The sequence below is a fragment of the Oryctolagus cuniculus genome, chromosome 9, assembly GCF_051225735.1.
Source record: "Oryctolagus cuniculus isolate XC-2025 breed Fujian yellow rabbit chromosome 9, ASM5122573v1, whole genome shotgun sequence".
In the NCBI taxonomy this organism is placed as follows: domain Eukaryota; kingdom Metazoa; phylum Chordata; class Mammalia; order Lagomorpha; family Leporidae; genus Oryctolagus; species Oryctolagus cuniculus.
This window is the reverse complement of record NC_142875.1, coordinates 86,788,940-86,806,273: the sequence shown is the minus strand read 5'-3', so window position 1 is coordinate 86,806,273 and position 17,334 is coordinate 86,788,940. Positions and strand designations below refer to the sequence as shown.

Genomic DNA, 17,334 nt, shown 5'->3' with positions numbered 1-17,334 from the left:
TAAGAGTACCAAATCCAAATATATATCTACTAATATCAAACCTGCAAAAATAATGTTTCCGTTAGTCCCCCTGTATATTCCAGAACTAGGAGGAAAGATCAGCTAGGATAGTTGAGCTGGAATATTTTCTCACGATTTCTGTGTAGCCCTGCATTGTAACTGCACACCCTGTCAGTCCAGTACACCCACCGTACCATGATGCACCTGTGTCTCATCCAGGACCAGGAAGGAGGAGACACCATGACGGCCAAATGGAAGTTAAGCTCCATGAGGAGGAGCCATGAAACTCCCAGAAAGCCTTATGCTTAAACTATACTCCATTTGCACATTCATAGGGCACCACCCCCTATCTCATAAAAGAGACAGAGTGGCCTTTCTCTTTTTTGGGCTACTATCATGCTAGTGAGTCCTTCTCTGGCCCACTGATGAAGGGTATCTTCGTGTGGGGTGGCCTACACTCATTTGTGAATGTACGCTCACTTTTTAAAATAAAGCCTGATGTCACTTGTTTATTGCTAGGGGGGAGGGGGCTCTAAGGCTTGTGGTTATCAGAATTCAACCATTCCTTTCTTTTATAAATGGCCAACTTCACTGGAACCTTGTTTTCCTAGTTTCATTTAAAATAAGGTACCCCATCAGGCCTTGTACATCAGCACTTTAAGATGGCAACTTAGAAGCACTGCTATGACACACAGGAGAATCAGACACTCAGTACAGTGATGTCTAGGTCAAGTTGGAACAAAGGAACCAAGTGTAACCGATATGCAAGTGGAGGAGGAACAATTTCTACTACAGAATTCAGGGAAGCTTCTTGGAGACATGCACTGGCTCAGAAACAACAGGGGGAACCTCAACCGGCAGTTACAAGGGACAAGGGACAAGGTTTAAAAACAAAGTATTTTGAGAACAGTCAGAGCACCACACACAAGTGAGGTGGTAAATGTTCAGAGAGGGCCAAAGGGATGGACTGTGGTAAGAAAGCTGAAGGCCTTGGCTAACCCTGGAGGAGTTCCAGAGGAAGAAATGTTGTGGGTAGATCTATGTGTCAGGAAAGGTAACTCTGGCAGCACTGTTTGGTACGGGTAAGGGGGGGGGGGGGGAGGCAATAATGACAGAAGGCAAAAGAGGAAACCACAGCAATGATCAAAGGAAGAACAAATGTAAGAAACATTCTGGGTGGGAAAATTTTTAAAAAATTAAAAAGTGAGAAGCAGGGGAGCAAGAGGAGGTGGCATACCAAAGCCAGCACATATTTTAGAAAAAGAATTATACATGAACTTTTCTTGTATTCTCCATCAAAATATACCTACATTTCCTGTAATTCAGGAATGGTTTCTCATAATTCAGGAGTGGTTGGTCATAAATGTAAGAATTTTCTGGTATCTCCAAAAAGCCAAAATTTAATAGTGCATTCACTATTTTACTCAGGATTATACTTTTGAGAAATAAAGTATCTTTCCAGATTTACACAGAATGTCGGTCATCAGCAAGAGTTGTAGCCTCAGGCCCTCACCTTCTGCTTTGAATAATGAGGACACTGGCCTAGGCAGCCAGTGATGTTTCTTCCTGCTCAAACATTTCTACACATCACCAGGGCAACGGGACTGAAACCCAGCTCCATTCCTAATGGCTTTGATGCAGACCTGATTAAGGCCTGGTATCTCTCCCTCAGCTTACAGTTTCTATGTATTCACTGCGGTGACTACAAGTCAACTTCTTACTAAAGATTAACTGACTAAATCAATGGAGTGGGGCAAGGGTCAGACTGGCCAACAGGAACCAGAATTCAATTCAATTATCACCTCTATAGCTAACATCCTAATGCAAGACTTTCACTTGAGATGCTTTGCAAGAACTTCAAGCCCTGATCAAGTAAAGTAATAACCAATCCACCCATAGAACCCAGGTGACCCCAGCCCATTGTGTCATCACAACAACCTCAGAACAGCATGCTGGCCTCCTGTTACCAGCTGATCAAAAGAAGGTCAAGAGCATTGTGGACCAACCAGAGATGCCATGCATTGTTCAACCTCAGCTCTGATCTATTAAGATTTGCTTTCCTTTTGGTAGTCTAGGAATTGGGTTAACAGTCTGCACACTGAAAATAAATTACTTTCTTCTACTACCATAGGCAAGCTCAGTTTTGGGATTCTTTAGCTCCTCTTCAAAAACAATTTGCGGAGGTCTTTAACAGGAAGAGTCTGGTTACTTTTAATTTTTTTTTTTTTAACTTATTTGAAAGGTAGAGTGACAGAGGGAGATCTTCCATCCACTAGTTCACTTCCCTAAATGGGCCCAACAGCTAGGGCTGGGTCAGGCCAAAGCAAGGAGCCAGGAGCTCCATCTGGATGTCCCATGTGACTAACAAGAACTCAAGTACTTGGGCCATGAACTGCACTGCTGCATCGCAGATGCATTTGAAGGAAGCTGTATTGGAAACAGAAGAGCTGGGGTTCAAACTGGCACTCAAATATAGGATGTTGGTGAACCAGGCAGAGGCTCAACCACTGTGCCACAATGCCGGCCTCCTCAGTCCTGCTTAATGAAACAAGAAAGAGCAAACATCCTTTGTAGTCAACTCCTATGGCCCACATCTGAATGGAATATAAACACTCAATTATCTAAAGAAACCACTGTAGCAGGAAAAAAACTGAAATGTAAACCATTAAAGAGAAGAACCCAAGGGACCGGCCTTGTGGCATAGTGGGTAAAGCCGCCCCTACAGTGCCGGCATGTCACATGGGCACTGGTCTGAGACCTGGCTGCTCCTTTTTGGACCCAGCTCTCTGCTATGGTCTGGAAAAGCAGTAGAAGATGACCCAAGTCCTTGGGCCCTTATACCTGCATGGGAGACTCGGAAGAAGCTCCTGGCTCCTGGCTTCCGATCAGCTCTGGCTGTTGTGGCCAGTAAACCAGTGGAGAGAAGATTCTCTCTCTCTCTTTCTGCCTCTGCCTCTGTGTAATTCTGCCTTTCAAATAAATAAATAAATAAATCTTAAAAAAAAAACCACACACACAAAAGGAAAACAAAATGTTAGCTTTCTTGGTGTTAAACAAAAGGGGACAGGACTGATGCCATAAAGTCTAAAAAACCAGAGATTAACTCATGAGGTCAATTTTGATATGTAAAAAGAGCACATTTGGGGAGATAAAAGTGGCTAACATTTACTGAGTGCTTACTATGTGTGAGGCATGGTATCAACTGAGATGGGGAAATAATCCACAAGACCCTGAGTTGGGTAATATTCTCACTTTCCTTCCCATTTTTCAGATGAGGAAACTAAATGGAAGTAAGCTGCCTAAAATCCAAAGGCTAGTAACTGATGAGAATGTGACTCCTACCAGGAGGTCTGATTTCAGAAGTGTAATTTTTTAAGTACATGAGTATATAGTAAATATGTAGAGGCTGCACAAACCAAAATATACTCATAGACAGGGTACTCCAAAAAGTTTGAAAACATGGAATGAAAAGATGCTATTTTGGTGCATAAAAATTTGTTGAAATCCATGCATAGGAGTGGTCTTCAAAAAGTCCATGCAAAATGTGTATCATGAAAAAACTATGCATGGATTTCAAAATGCATTGTACCCAAATAAACTTATCTTTTAAATTTTTTATTTATTTATTTTTATTAGAGAGGTAGAGAAAGAGATCTTCGTGGGTCTCTCTTCAAACAACTGCAACAGCCAGGGTTCGTTCAGGCCAAATCCATGAACCTAGAACTCAATCCAAGTCTGACACTTGGGTAATGGACACAAAAACCTGAGCCATCATCTAATGACTCCCATGATGTGCATTAGAAAGAGGCAGGGACTTGAACCAGGCACTCACATGGCACGTGGGCATCCAAACAATGACCTAACTGTGCTGGCCAAATGCCTGCCCTGACACTTACCTTTCAATTCTATTTTCCAAGAAGTTTCCGAAATACCTTCATAAAGGTATATACACACGTATATTGTTACATAAACAAATGGATGGTAGATCCATGAGGAAACTATTTATTTTCTGTTGTTAGCAGCAGGGAAGCTGACTTACCAAAGAAAACATATTTCTATTAGCATAAGGGCCAAAATGCTAAATGGACCTCATGTTGCAGTTTCACAGCAATTTCCCACAATTTTTATTTGCCTTTTTGATTTTGTATTGTGCTAAAAATGGAGCCTTCAAGATTGACATTCCTTTTCACATCTCCAAAATTCAAATATCTTGGTGTTTCTATGTTCAGATATCATATTCAAACTGAATGAACATCAAACTAAATAGCATCCCAAATCTTGAGATGTCTATTTCTAAAAGCTTCTTGGAAAACATTCACTTACTTTTGCCACGTGACACAAAAAAGTTATTTTTAAAGATTTACTTATTTATTTGAAAGTTGGAGTTACAGACAGAGAGGGAGAGACAGAAAGAGGGAGAGATCTTCCATACACTGGGTCACTTCCCAGATGGTTGCAATGGCCAGGGCTGGGCCAGACAAAAGCCAGGAGCTTCATCCAGGTTTCTCACTTGGGTGGCTGGGGCCTAAACACTTGGGCCATCTTCCACTGCTTTTCCCAGGCCATCAGCAGGGAGCTGGATTGGAAGTAAAGTAGCCAGACCCGAACCAGCGCCCATATAGGATGCCAGCTTCACGGGAGGTGGCTCTGCCCGCCTATACCACATGCTGGCCCAAGGACATAAAATTTTTAGAAAGTTCTGAATGTAACCTTCATCTATAAATAAATGTTTTAGCTAGGCTTAAAGCTTTCCACCTTGGCTTTTGTGTTTCTTCAATGGAACAACACTATCATCAAAGGCTACCTATCTAATACCATCTAAATTAATGCCTGGAGATCAGGAATCCCACCTTTTTTTTTTCTTGCCAATGCCTTTGGGTTATGGAAATCCTGTTGGATGTAACTAGCCCCAACCTACTGGAATCCTCAATGATTCTAGTAGGGCAAGTTTACTTAGATTGCAGACAATATAATTATCTTCTAACAAGGCAAAGTCAATTAGTAATCTATCTTCACAAGGTATTCATTAGGGGAGAACAGACAATATAAACTAAAACAACACAGGTATCTAGTAGGAACAAAACAACACACATGCTTTGGCAACACTGACTTTCCAGAAAACCATTTCAATGGAAAAAAAAGAACTTAAAGAATACAAAAAAAAAAAAAAAAAAAAAAGGAGTTACTACAATCTATCTTCAATTTTGTTTAAAGGTAAAGAGAAAAAGAGAGATCTTTCATTTCCTGGTTCTCTCCTCAAATGCACACAACAGCTGGGACTACGCTGAGCCAGAGACAGGAGCCTAGAACTCAATCCACATCTCCATCATGGGTGGTAGGGACCCAAGCATTTGGACCCTCATCTGCTGTCTCCCAAGGTGTGCATTTGGAGGAAGGCAGATAACGAAACCGAGAACCAGTTACTCTAAATGCAATGCAGGGGTCCATACTGGCAACTTAACCACTGTGCCAAATGCCTGCCCCCAAAAGTAAATGTTTAAGAACCTTCTCTCACCAGCGCCACGGCTCAATAAGCTAATCCTCCGCCTGCGGCGCCAGTACACCAGGTTCTAGTCTCGGTTGGGGCGCCGGATTCTGTCCTGGTTGCCCCTCTTCCAGGCCAGCTCTCTGCTGTGGCCAGGGAGTGCAGTGGAGGATGGCCCAAGTGCCTGGGCCCTGCACCCCATGGGAGACCAGGAGAAGCACCTGGCTCCTGGCTTCGGATCAGCGCGGTGGGCCGGCCGCAGCGCGCCACCCGCGGTGGCCACTGGAGGGTGAACCAACAGCAAAGGAAGACCTTTCTCTCTGTCTCTCTCTCTCCACTCTGCCTGTCAAAAAAAAAAAAAAAAAAAAAGAACCTTCTCTCAAATTAGTCTTACACTTTGAATCCCAAACTCATGAAGCACCTGTGTAAATATTTAAACATGTAGGTCTTGGTTAACAATGGTAGAAAATGTGACCCAAAGAGTACTAGAACAACCCTGACAATCCTGTGGTTCGCGTTCCCATGGAAACACTCTCAATGAAGCAAACCTAGGGATTAAACATAATAATTTTTTAAAGAAACACTTTATTTCCTCCTGTTATTTAACTGGCATGACATGTAACCAATAGGTACACAAATTAAGCAGTAAATTCCTAACTCATTCAACAAATACTTGTTAATTACACACTGCAAGTCAGGCACTGTGCTAGGGGACAAGGTTACTAGGGGACGCTAAACAGACAGGCCCCACCCTCACAGAGCTTACATAGAAGTCAAGTTTTCCAGTAGCCACATTACAAAATTAAATGGATGACATCAATTTTAACTGTATTTTACACAACCAATGTAGAGAAAATTATCATTTGCTGTGTAATCAACATGTCAAAAGTTATTGATATAGCTTATTCTTTTTTGAAAGATTTTTTTTAAAGATTTATTTTATTTACTTGAAAGGCAGAGTTAGAGAGAGAGAGAGAGAGAGATCTTCCATCCACTGGTTTACTCCCCAAATGGCTGCAATGGCCAGGGCTGGGCCAGATGGAAGCCAGGAGCCAGGAGCTTCTTCTGGGTCTCCCATGTGGGTGCAGGGGCCCAAGCATTTGGACCATCTTCCAATGCTTTCATAGGTGCATTAGCAGGGAGCTGGAGCGGAAGTGGAGCAACCAGGACTCAAACCAGTGCCCACATGGGATGTGAGCATCACAGGTGATGAACTGAAGCCAGTTTTATCCACTATGCCATGCCGGCCCCAGATTTATTTATTTGAAAGAGCTACAGAAAGAGAGGGAGAAACAGTGAGCGAGAGAGATCTTCCATCCACTGGTTCACTCCCAAAATGGCTGCAAGAGCCAAGACTGGGACCCACTGAAGCCACGAGTCAGGAGCTTCATCCAAATCTCCCACATGAGTGGCAGGGGCCCAAACACTTGGGCCATCTTCCTGTCTTTCCCAGGCCATTAGCAGGGAGCTGGATCAGAAGTGGAGCAGCCAGGCCATGAACTGAAGGCCATATTGGATGCTGGGGTCACAAGCAGCAGGCTTTACTCACTATGCCACAACACTGGCCCCTCTTAAATTCTTTTCTCCAACTAGGTCTTTGAAATTCAGTGTGTATCTTATACTTAGATCATGTCAATTAGGAGTAGCCACACTTCAAATAAACAATAACCATAAGGCTAGGGCATAATAGTCGAATAGGGCAGCAAAAGCATAGATACCACAAAGAGGAAAGAAAGTATGGAAAGAGGAGTTTAGTTCCTTCTCTTGAATATTTTAAAGAATAACCAGTAATCAGCACACAAGCAAAGAGTACGTGATATAGAAATGTCTAAGCACAACTATAGGGGTCTGTGTTGTGGTGTGGCAGGTTAAGCCACTGCCTGTGATGCTGCCATTCCATATGGGCACCAGTTCGTGTCCTGGTTGCTCCACTTCTGATCCAGCTCACTGCTAATGAGCCTGGGAAAGCAGCAGCAGATGGCCCAAGTCCTTGGGACCCTGCACCTACATGGGAGACCAGGAAGAAGTTCCTGGTTCCTAGATTTAACCTGCCCCAGCCCTGGCCGTTGCAGCCATTTGGAGTGAACCAGAAAATGGAGGATCTTTCTCTACCTCTCTTTCTCTGTCTCTCCCCAACTCTCTGTAAGTGCCTTTCAAATAAATAAAACAAATCTTAAAAAAAAAAAAAAGCATAGCCACAGAATTGGTAAGTAAGGAAATGCCCAACAATACCATTAGTAGAAAGCATACTGAGTGAGCAACAATGTGTAGGAAGCATCAAGTAGCAATCCTGAGAACCCAGACTGAAACTGGCTTCAGTAAAAAACAAGACAGGCTTGGCTGACTCAGGACTCTGTCTCCCAGCCTCTGCCTCCTTCAGATTGGGTTCATTCTTAGGCTACAGGTTCCCAGCAGTTTTCAGGGTGTAATGTCATGGGCCCCAGAATTCCATCTTCCTATCTCTGATAGCTTTGCTTGGGTTACGTACCTCTCCTAAGCCAATCACTATAGCCAAGGACACATGATGCTTTAATCACATCTAAGTTACTTCTGAAACAAGGTACTCAGCCAACCTACTCTTAGGCCCACAGAATAAGTTAGACAAAAGAGATCTCAAAAAAAGGAAAACAGAGGTTGTGGCTGAAAGTAAGGTAATGGAGGCTAAACATCAAAATAGCACATGCCATGACTTTCAATTCTTCCCACTGTCAAGCACACTCTAAGTGACAAACACTGGGGCACTGGTTCTTTCTTATGGGACCCAAGTCTTTAGGAAAGAATACACAGATATCATTCCCGGGTTATAAGTGTCCATTCAGAACCAGTCACACGTCTTGCTCATTTTCATTCGTATTACCTTACTGCTTTACTTCCTACTCCAACAACCTGCAATGATCTTAAAGTTCATTTCCAACCATTCCCTCATAACTCTCTTTCCTCATCGTCAGTACATGCTAGATACTACAGTAATTCATTTACTAGCATTATTTCATTTTATCTTCCCAACAAACCCTGTGAAGTAGTTACCATCACCAGTTTTTACAGGTGAAAAATGAGACTCAGGGGGTTTAAAACAACTAGGCTCTATGGAGACGGGGAGGGGTACTTCAAAATTTTTGTGCAAAAATGGAATTAAAAGACATTTATTTTGGTGCAAAAATTTTTAAAAATCTATAAAATGTTCTAATGATTCATATTTTTTATGAATTTTTAAACTATTCTTTTAAGTGACAGAGACAAGATTCAAACTTCATTCTAATTCCAAAGTTCATGTTCTGTGTTACCTGAAATTGGGAAATTTGCATTGTTTCTTCCCTCTTCTCCATCATTAGAGAAAACACATCAATATGAGGGATCAGTGTTGTGGTGTGGCAGGTTAAGCCACTGCCTGTAGAACTAGCATCCCATATGGGTGCTGTTTCCAGTCCTGGCTGCTCCCTGCTAATGGAAAAGCAGCAGAACATGGTCCAAGTGTTTGAGCTCCTGCCACCCTTGTGGGAGACCTGGACAAAGCTCCCGGCTCCTGGCTTTGGCCTGGCCCAGCCCTGGCTGCTGCACCCATCTGCAGAGTGTTCTACTGAATGGAAGACCTCTCTCTCTAACTCTGCCTTTCAAACAGATAAAATAAAATTTTTTTGACAGGTAGAGTTATAGACAGTGAGAGAGAAAGAGAGAAAGGTCTTCCTTCCATTGGTTCACTCCCCAAATGGCCGCTACAGCTGGCACTGCGCCAATCCGACGCCAGGAGCCAGGTGCTTCTTCCTGGTCTCCCATGCAGGTACGGGGCCCAAGCACTTGGGCCATCCTCCACTGCCCTCCTGGGCCACAGCAGAGAGCTGGACTGGAAGAGGAGCAACCAGAACTAGAACCCAGTGCCCATATGGGATGCCGGCGCCGCAGGCAGAGGATTAACCAAGTAAGCCACAGCACCGGCCCCAAAATAAATCTTAACAAAACAAAAAAGTGCACAGGATTCCAAGGGTGCCAGAAGATTTAGAACATTCTATCTAAAGACACTGCCAAGGGATTGGTAATAGCCCCAAAGGAAGACAACTATACTGATAAGCTGGAATGATACTTCTCTGTACTGTGACTTCTCAAATAAGGCTATAATTTAGTATAATTAACTGAAGAGAAAAACTCAAAAATTCTCAGACAGCCACAAGTTCATATGTGAAATGCATATCACTAAAGCAAAGAAAAAATAAAGTTTATAAGATATATCACATATGAAAAGACCAGTAAGTCTCATTATCAATTCAAGTCTCCACAAATATGAAAATTTCCAAATATATAGCAAAGTTCAACATTTTTACAATCTAGACCTACATCTTCCAAGTCTACCATTAACACATTACCATCCCTGCCTCATCACCTATCAACCCATCTTCCTGTTTTATCTTTTCATGCACTTCAAAGTCAACTGCTGAAGTTGGTATACTTAGCAAGCATATCATTAACTGGAGCTCCATGCTTGTTTACATTTTTCTTTGGCAATAAAGTTCAAATGCCAAATTCTGCATACATCTTAAATATACATGCACTCAGTTTTTGACTGCACACCCACATAACATATATCACTGCCAGGATACAGAGCAGAATCTTCACCCAAGAAGGCTCCTATGCCCCTTCAGTCAATCCCTACTATTGCTATCTCTACAGGTAAACCCTGGTGAGGTATTTTTTTCCCCTCACGGATTTGCCTGTTCTAGAACATCATCTAAATGGGAACACAGAGCATGTACTCTTTGAAATTCATTCATGTTGTGATATATATTAGTTCCTTTCCATTGCTCAGTAGTATCCCATAATATCATGCTCCTTATTGGTAGACAACTGGGATGTTTCCAGGCTCAGGCAATTATGAATAAGAGTTTCTATGAACACGTGTTTTCATTTCTCTCAGGCAAATGACCAAGAGTGGAAGGACTGAATCACAGGGTAGGCATATGCTTAGTTTTTATAAACAACTGTCAGACCTTTCCCAAAGTGGTTATACCATTTGATGTTCCCATCAAGGATGGACGAGTTCTGGTTCTTCCATATCCTTTGCCAATATCTGATTTTGTCACTCTTAAATTTTGACCACTGTGTTGCATGTTATAATCAACATTTTAATTACTTCTGAGCTAAATCTATTTGTAAGATTATAGGGGGGCTAGCATTGAGGCATGGCTGGTAAAGCTGCTCCTCTTCTGGCCTGGGAAAAGCAGTGGAAGATGGCCCAAGTGTCTGGGCCCCTGCCACACACCTGGGTGACCCAGAAGCAGCTCCTGGCTTCAGCCTGGCCCAGCCCTGGTTGTTGCAATGATCTGGGAGAGCAAACTGATGGAAGGAGTATCTCTATCTCCTCTATCTCTCCTCTAACTCTTTCAAATAAAAAATAAATCTTAAAAAAAAAAAGATTATATAGCACAGGAATAATTGAGAAATCTATAAAATACAGGGCAATATACAGGGGCCGGCACTGTGGTGTAGTGGGTAAAGCTACTGCCTGCAGTGCTGGCATCCCCTATGGGTGCCAGTTCAAGTCCTGGCTGCTCCACTTCCGATCTAGCTCTCTGCTATGGCCTGGGAAAGCACTGGAAGATGGCCCAAGTGTTTGGACCCCTGCACCCACGTGGGAGACCTAGAAGAAGCTCCTGGCTCCTGGCTTCAGATCTGCCCAGCTCTGGCCATTGTGGCCATCTGGAGAGTGAACTAGTGGATGGCAGACTCTATCTCTACCTCTGCCTCTCTAACTTTGCCTTTGAAATAAATAAATAAATCTTTTTAAAAAAATGTAAACTTAGGAAACGGTTATCAAAATAGTAACTTTTCCTTTTATTAATCACTACTACTCAAAAAACAGTAATGATTTATCATAATTAAAAATCACGGCCGGCGCCACGGCTCAATAGGCTAATCCGCCTTGCGGCGCCGGCACACCGGGTTCTAGTCCCAGTCGGGGCGCCGGATTCTGTCCCAGTTGCCCCTCTTCCAGGCCAGCTCTCTGCTGTGGCCAGGGAGTGCAGTGGAGGATGGCCCAAGTGCTTGGGCCCCGCACCCGCATGGAAAACCAGGATAAACACCTGGCTCCTGGCTTCGGATCAGTGCAGTGCGCCGTCTGCAGCACGCCACCCGCGGCGGCCACTGGAGGGTGAACCAACAGCAAAGGAAGACCTTTCTCTCTGTCTCTCTCTCGCTGTCCACTCTGTCAAAAAAAAAAAAAAAAAAATCACTCATTTAACCTATAATTTAGATCAATACTTTGAAACCTAATTCCTGTTTTCTTCACCAAAATAACGTCATCACGTTACCCAACATAATTCTGTCTTGGAATTGTAGATGATGTATTTTTATGCATTTATTTGGAAGGCAGAGTTAGATAGAGAGAGAGAGAGCAAGCGAGCGAGCTTCCATCTGCTGGTTCAGTCCCCAGATGGTCACAATTGCCAGAGCTGGGCCAAGCTGAAATCAGGGGCAAAGAGCTTCATCCATGACTGCCACATAGATGGCAGGGGCCCAAGCACTTAAACTACATTCTGCTGCTTTTTCCTGGCTATTTGCAGGGAGCTGGATCAGAAGTGGAGCAACATGAACTGTTGCTTGTATGAAATGCCAATGTTGGCTTAATCTGCTATAACCCAATACTGACCCCTATTTATTTATTTTTAAGGATTTAATTCATTCATTCATTCACCTGAAAGAGGAAAAGACAGAAAGTTCTTCCATATGCTGGTTCACTCCCCAAATGGCTGCAACAGCCCAGTCTAGACCAGTCCCAAACCAGGAGCTAGCAATTCTATCCTGGTCTCCCAATTGGGTCACTCTCTCCTGCTTTCCCAGGCACACTGGCAGGAAGTGGATCAGAAGTAGAGCAGCCAGGACTTGAACTGGCGCTCTGATATGTGATGCCAGCACCAAAAGCAGTGGTTTAATCCCTTGTGCCACAACACTGGCTCCAGATGATGTTCTAGAACATTAATACCACTCCACAGCACCTTAAAATGAAAATGGAAATACCTTGGTATAATTGCATATCCTGAATTAGCACATAAAAGTAACAAAGATGTCCACATTCCAAATTAGCATGTAAAAGTAACAAAACCCTCCTAGCAACAAGAACAAGTCACTTAGAGTATGACCACTTTCAGTTAGGGTGTACTTATGTAATTGATGCCATTAGAGAACGTGGCAAGTGACAGTCCAAATTAGTAAACTTGCCATCTGCTGATGACAAAGAAATACTAACAATAGCAGCTTAGGAATCCTAGCATTGCTTGAACAGGTAAACAGCTTCACAGCCAGATTGTTCTTTTTATACACTTTTGTACGTTCACAGCACGCCAGGAGACAGCCAACGTCTACATAACTATTTTTGATTTTTCTTCCACACATTTGTGAACAGTGAGACACAAAGTTTTAATAAACGCTTTTTTCTTTAAATTTATTTATTTATTGGAAAGTCAGAGTTACACAAACGCTTCCTGACTAGCCTAATATCATTACATCTTGCACTTTAATTTGGTAAAAAAAAAAAAAAAAAGACTACAATTAATGTTATCACCACCCCCCCAACAAAAAGCAGGCAGTCAACTGCTATTTTAGAACACTCATTAGTATTAGTATTATTATTCTGCAAGGCTCCAATTTGGCTTTCTTGTTTTCTAAAACATTTTCCTTACTAAAAAGCAAACAAGTATGTATTTATGTAAGAAAACAAAACAAAACCAAACCTTCATAGCACATATATTTTCGGCATACAATGTTTCTTGCAAGGAGAGACGTGGAGAGCAGGCATGGCCAGCAAGCACACCTCAGGCAAAGGTTCCTTAATAGGCATGTGACCAGGGAATCCTAAAGTAACCATGCTAGGCAAAGTGCACTGTTTTCTCCGCTTCCATCTCCCATTGCATGTTTGCAGTAATGGATTTGAGCCACAACAACTAGGTGTGAGTAACAGTGCTGAAAATGAAGGATGAGGATTTGTGTATCTCTCACTTTAAGATAAAACTTTACCGTAGAGGCTGAGGCAACAGAGGGTACAAAGTCAGAAACAAGAAGGCAAAGAGGGCTAGCGGCAGTCCTTTGACCCAATAAAGATCATCATAAACTGCACTCATAATGAATCTCAGAGTAGGTTACAGGATTGTCCAACAGGGGCCTGTGCTGTGGTACAATAGGTTAAATATCCACCTGTGGTGCCAACATCCGATATGGGTGCCGGTTCGAGTCCTGGCTGCTCCACTTCCAATGCAGCTCCCTGCTAATGAACTCAAAAAGCAGCAGAGGATGGCCCAAGTCCTTGGACCCCTACACCCGTGTGCGTGCGTGATCTGGAGGAAGCTCTGTGCTCCTGGCTTCAGATCAGCTCAGCTTCCGCCATTTTGGCCATCTGGGGAGTAAACCAGCAGATGGAAGACCTCTCTGCTCTCCCTCTCTCTGTCTATAACTATACCTCTCAAGTAAATAAATAAATCTTTTTAAAAAAAAAAAGATTGTGGGCCGGCGCCGCGGCTCACTAGGCTAATCCTCCGCCTAGCGGCGCCGGCACACCGGGTTCTAGTCCCGGTTGGGGTGCCGGATTCTGTCCCGGTTGCCCCTCTTCCAGGCCAGCTCTCTGCTGTGGCCAGGGAGTGCAGTGGAGGATGGCCCAGGTGCTTGGGCCCTGCACCCCATGGGAGACCAGGAAAAGCACCTGGCTCCTGGCTCCTGCCATCGGATCAGCGCTGTGCGCCGGCCGCAGCGCGCCGGCCGCGGCGGCCATTGGAGGGTGAACCAACGGCAAAGGAAGACCTTTCTCTCTGTCTCTCTCTCTCACTGTCCACTCTGTCAAAAAAAAAAAAAAAAAAAGATTGTCCAACAATGATAAATGGGAGTGAAGAAAACAAACTGTAGATAGAGGGATGCATGGTATATGTTTGGTTTTACACTTTTTTTAACTCTTGTTTTCAAGATTTTCTATGAACATCTATTTTAATTATTTTTAAGATATAAAAAGTGAAAAGTTCTATTAATACACAAAATAAACTGCAAGTCAAAAAAGATAAGGAGATGGGGCTGTACACAAAATAAACTGCAAGTCAAAAAAGATAAGGAGATGGGGCTGGTGCTGTGGTGCAGCAAGTTAAAGCCCTGGCACCCCACATGGGCACCGTTTCTAGTCCCAGCTGTTTCTCTTCCAATCCAGCTCTCTGCTGTGGCCTGGGATAGCAGTAGAAGATGGCCCAAGTCCTTGGGCCTCTGCATCAGCGTGGGAGACCCAGAGGAAGCTCCTGGCTCCTGGCTTCGGATTGGCACAGCTCCAGTCGTTGTGGCCATCTGGGAGTGAACCTGTAGATGGAAGACCTCTCTCTCTGTCTCTACCTCTCTCTGTAATTCTGTGTTTCAAATAAATAAAATAAATCTTAAAAAAAAAAAAAAAAGATAAGGAGGGGCCACCATTGTGGTGTAGCAGGTAAAGCCACCACTTACACTGCCAGCATCCCACATGGGCGCCGGTTGAAGTCCTGGCTGATCCACTTCTGATCCAGCTTTCTGCTATGGTCTGGGAAACCAGTAAAAGATGGCAAAGGACTTGGGCCCCTGTGTAGGGGCATGGGAGACCCAGGAGAAGTTCCTGGCTCCTGGCTTCAGACTGATGCAGCTCTGGCCGTTGTGGTCAATTGGGGAGTGAACCAGCAGATGTAAGACCTCTCTCTCTTCCTCTCCTTCTCTCTCTGTGTAACTCTGACTTTCAAATAAATAAATCTTTAAAAAAAAAAAAAGATAAGGAAAATCTATGACTAAACAATACAAAAGAATGCCTCAGCTAAGAAAATGTTAGTCTTTTTGTTGCAACCCCTTTTTGTGTTTACTCATAAACTGTTATTTTCTATTGAATTTAATTCCTTGTCTAAAAATGCCATATAAACTAAATACACAGAACCACACAGGTAAACATCTCTCCATAAATATCATTACAAGAAGGGTTTGAGAAACTAAAATCTGAGTCCTTGATGGTAGCCCACTACAAAAGTCAAGGGACAGATTTAGTCAAGGGACAGATTTTTCAGTTGCCAGTTCCTGTAACCAAAAAAAAAAAAAAATCACCCACATCTTTGCCCTTCCAAACATTCCACCACTTAGGCTCCAAGATCACTAAGCAAAATCAAACATGAAGCTGAAGCAGCATGAAGACAGTAACTACTCCCTTCCCTAGGCTTAACAGAGAAATAAATGAATGGCAGGCAGGCAGGGAGAGAGACTTGGCAATCAACCAACTTTCAACCATTTCACTATGACTGAAATCATGGTTTCTTTTTTTTTTTTTTGACAGGCAGAGTGGACAGTGAGAGAGAGAGACAGAGAGAAAGGTCTTCCTTTTGCCGTTGGTTCACCCTTCAATGGCCGCCGCGGCCGGCACACTGCGCTGATCTGATGGCAGGAGCCAGGAGCCAGGTGCTTTTCCTGGTCTCCCATGGGGTGCAGGGCCCAAGCACCTGGGCCATCCTCCACTGCACTCCCTGGCCACAGCAGAGAGCTGGCCTGGAAGAGGGGCAACCGGGACAGAATCTGGCGCCCCAACTGGGACTAGAACCCGGTGTGCCGGCGCCGCTAGGCTGAGGATTAGCCTAGTGAGCCGCGGCACCGGCCCTGAAATCATGGTTTCTATAAAACCCTTTAACTGCATCACAACAAAACAATCTCAGTGAGCTTCCTTTGTGAAATCATCTCATCCTGAGAACACAACTGCAGCCTATTATGCCTGCATCCTGGCTGTAATTAGGCTGGTTTTAGTCTTTTTTTAGCAACAAGGAAGAAAACAGTTATGATTCTATCTAAACATGATCAACTTTTCATAGACGCCTATTAGAGTTAAGAGTAAAATGGTTTTTACATCAAATAGGTCTGGTCTCCAATCACAGGTAACCACTTTACCTTGTCCAAATGTACATTACCTTTGAAATTGTGCCAACTTTCTGAACTTCAGCTGTTAAATGCAAAATACTTGACTTTACAGGATTACTCTGACAATCAACTGCTGAATCAAACTTAAAGCCCTTAGCTGAGTGACAGCCATGGACTAGTTATGCAAATAGTAGTTACTATGATTAATATTGCAGTCATAGGGGCCGGCGCTGTGGCGTAGTAAGTTAAGCATTCACCTGCAGAACCAGCATCCAATATGGATGTCCCAGCTACTCCACTTCCGATCCAGCTCCCTGCTGATGGCCTGGGAAAGCAGTAGAAGATGGCCCAAGTAGGTGGACCCCTGCACCCATATGGGAGATGTGGAAGAAGCTCCTGGCTTCTGGCTTTGGCCTGGCCAGCTCTAGCTGTTGAGGCCTTTTGGGAAGTGAACCCAGCGGATTGGGGAATGAACCAATGGGAGACCTCTCTCTCTCTCTCTCTGTAACTCTGTCTCTCAAGTAAATAAATAAATCTCAAACCAAACAAACAAAAAAACAAAAACAAAAAAACACTGTGTCACTAAAAATGCTTAAATGTCAACAAAAGTTATAGAATTCTGTTGTTATATTTCACAATCAAAAAGGCAATAATATCGAAAATATCAAAGCCTTCTTATGTAGATATTCATTACATTATATTCATTACTGAAAATGTTTAGCTTTTCTCCCTCCAAATCCAACACCTTACTCTAATTGTATTCAACAAAAAGACCACCTTTTCCCCCCTCTTTTTTTAGTAGAAAATGGACTCATCCAATGTGGGGAGCAACTCGGACTAGACTAAGTTACTGGAATTAAGACTTATTCTATGCATCTGCTCTCCCACAATATGGCGCTGGGAGAGGAGGAAACAGCTTCTACACAGCTGCCTCCAGTTGGAAACAGCTTCTACACAGCTGCCTCCAGTTCAACCAA

General features: G+C 43.4%; 1 protein-coding gene across 8 annotated transcripts in view; it reads right to left on the bottom strand.

The window, feature by feature from the left end:
• Nucleotides 1-17,334, bottom strand: part of LNX2 (ligand of numb-protein X 2) — a 94,522-nt gene that overhangs the window by 63,095 nt on the left and 14,093 nt on the right. For 3 of the 8 annotated variants that reach the window (XM_089304287.1, XM_089304289.1, XM_089304290.1), the window contains exon 1: nucleotides 16,615-16,732. The exons of 4 other annotated variants lie outside the window; for them this stretch is intronic. The gene's annotated coding sequence lies outside the window, so the exon portion shown is untranslated. Of the gene's footprint in view, nucleotides 1-16,614; nucleotides 16,733-17,334 lie in introns of those variants that run through there. One more of the 8 variants, XM_089304288.1, reaches the window with a different exon arrangement.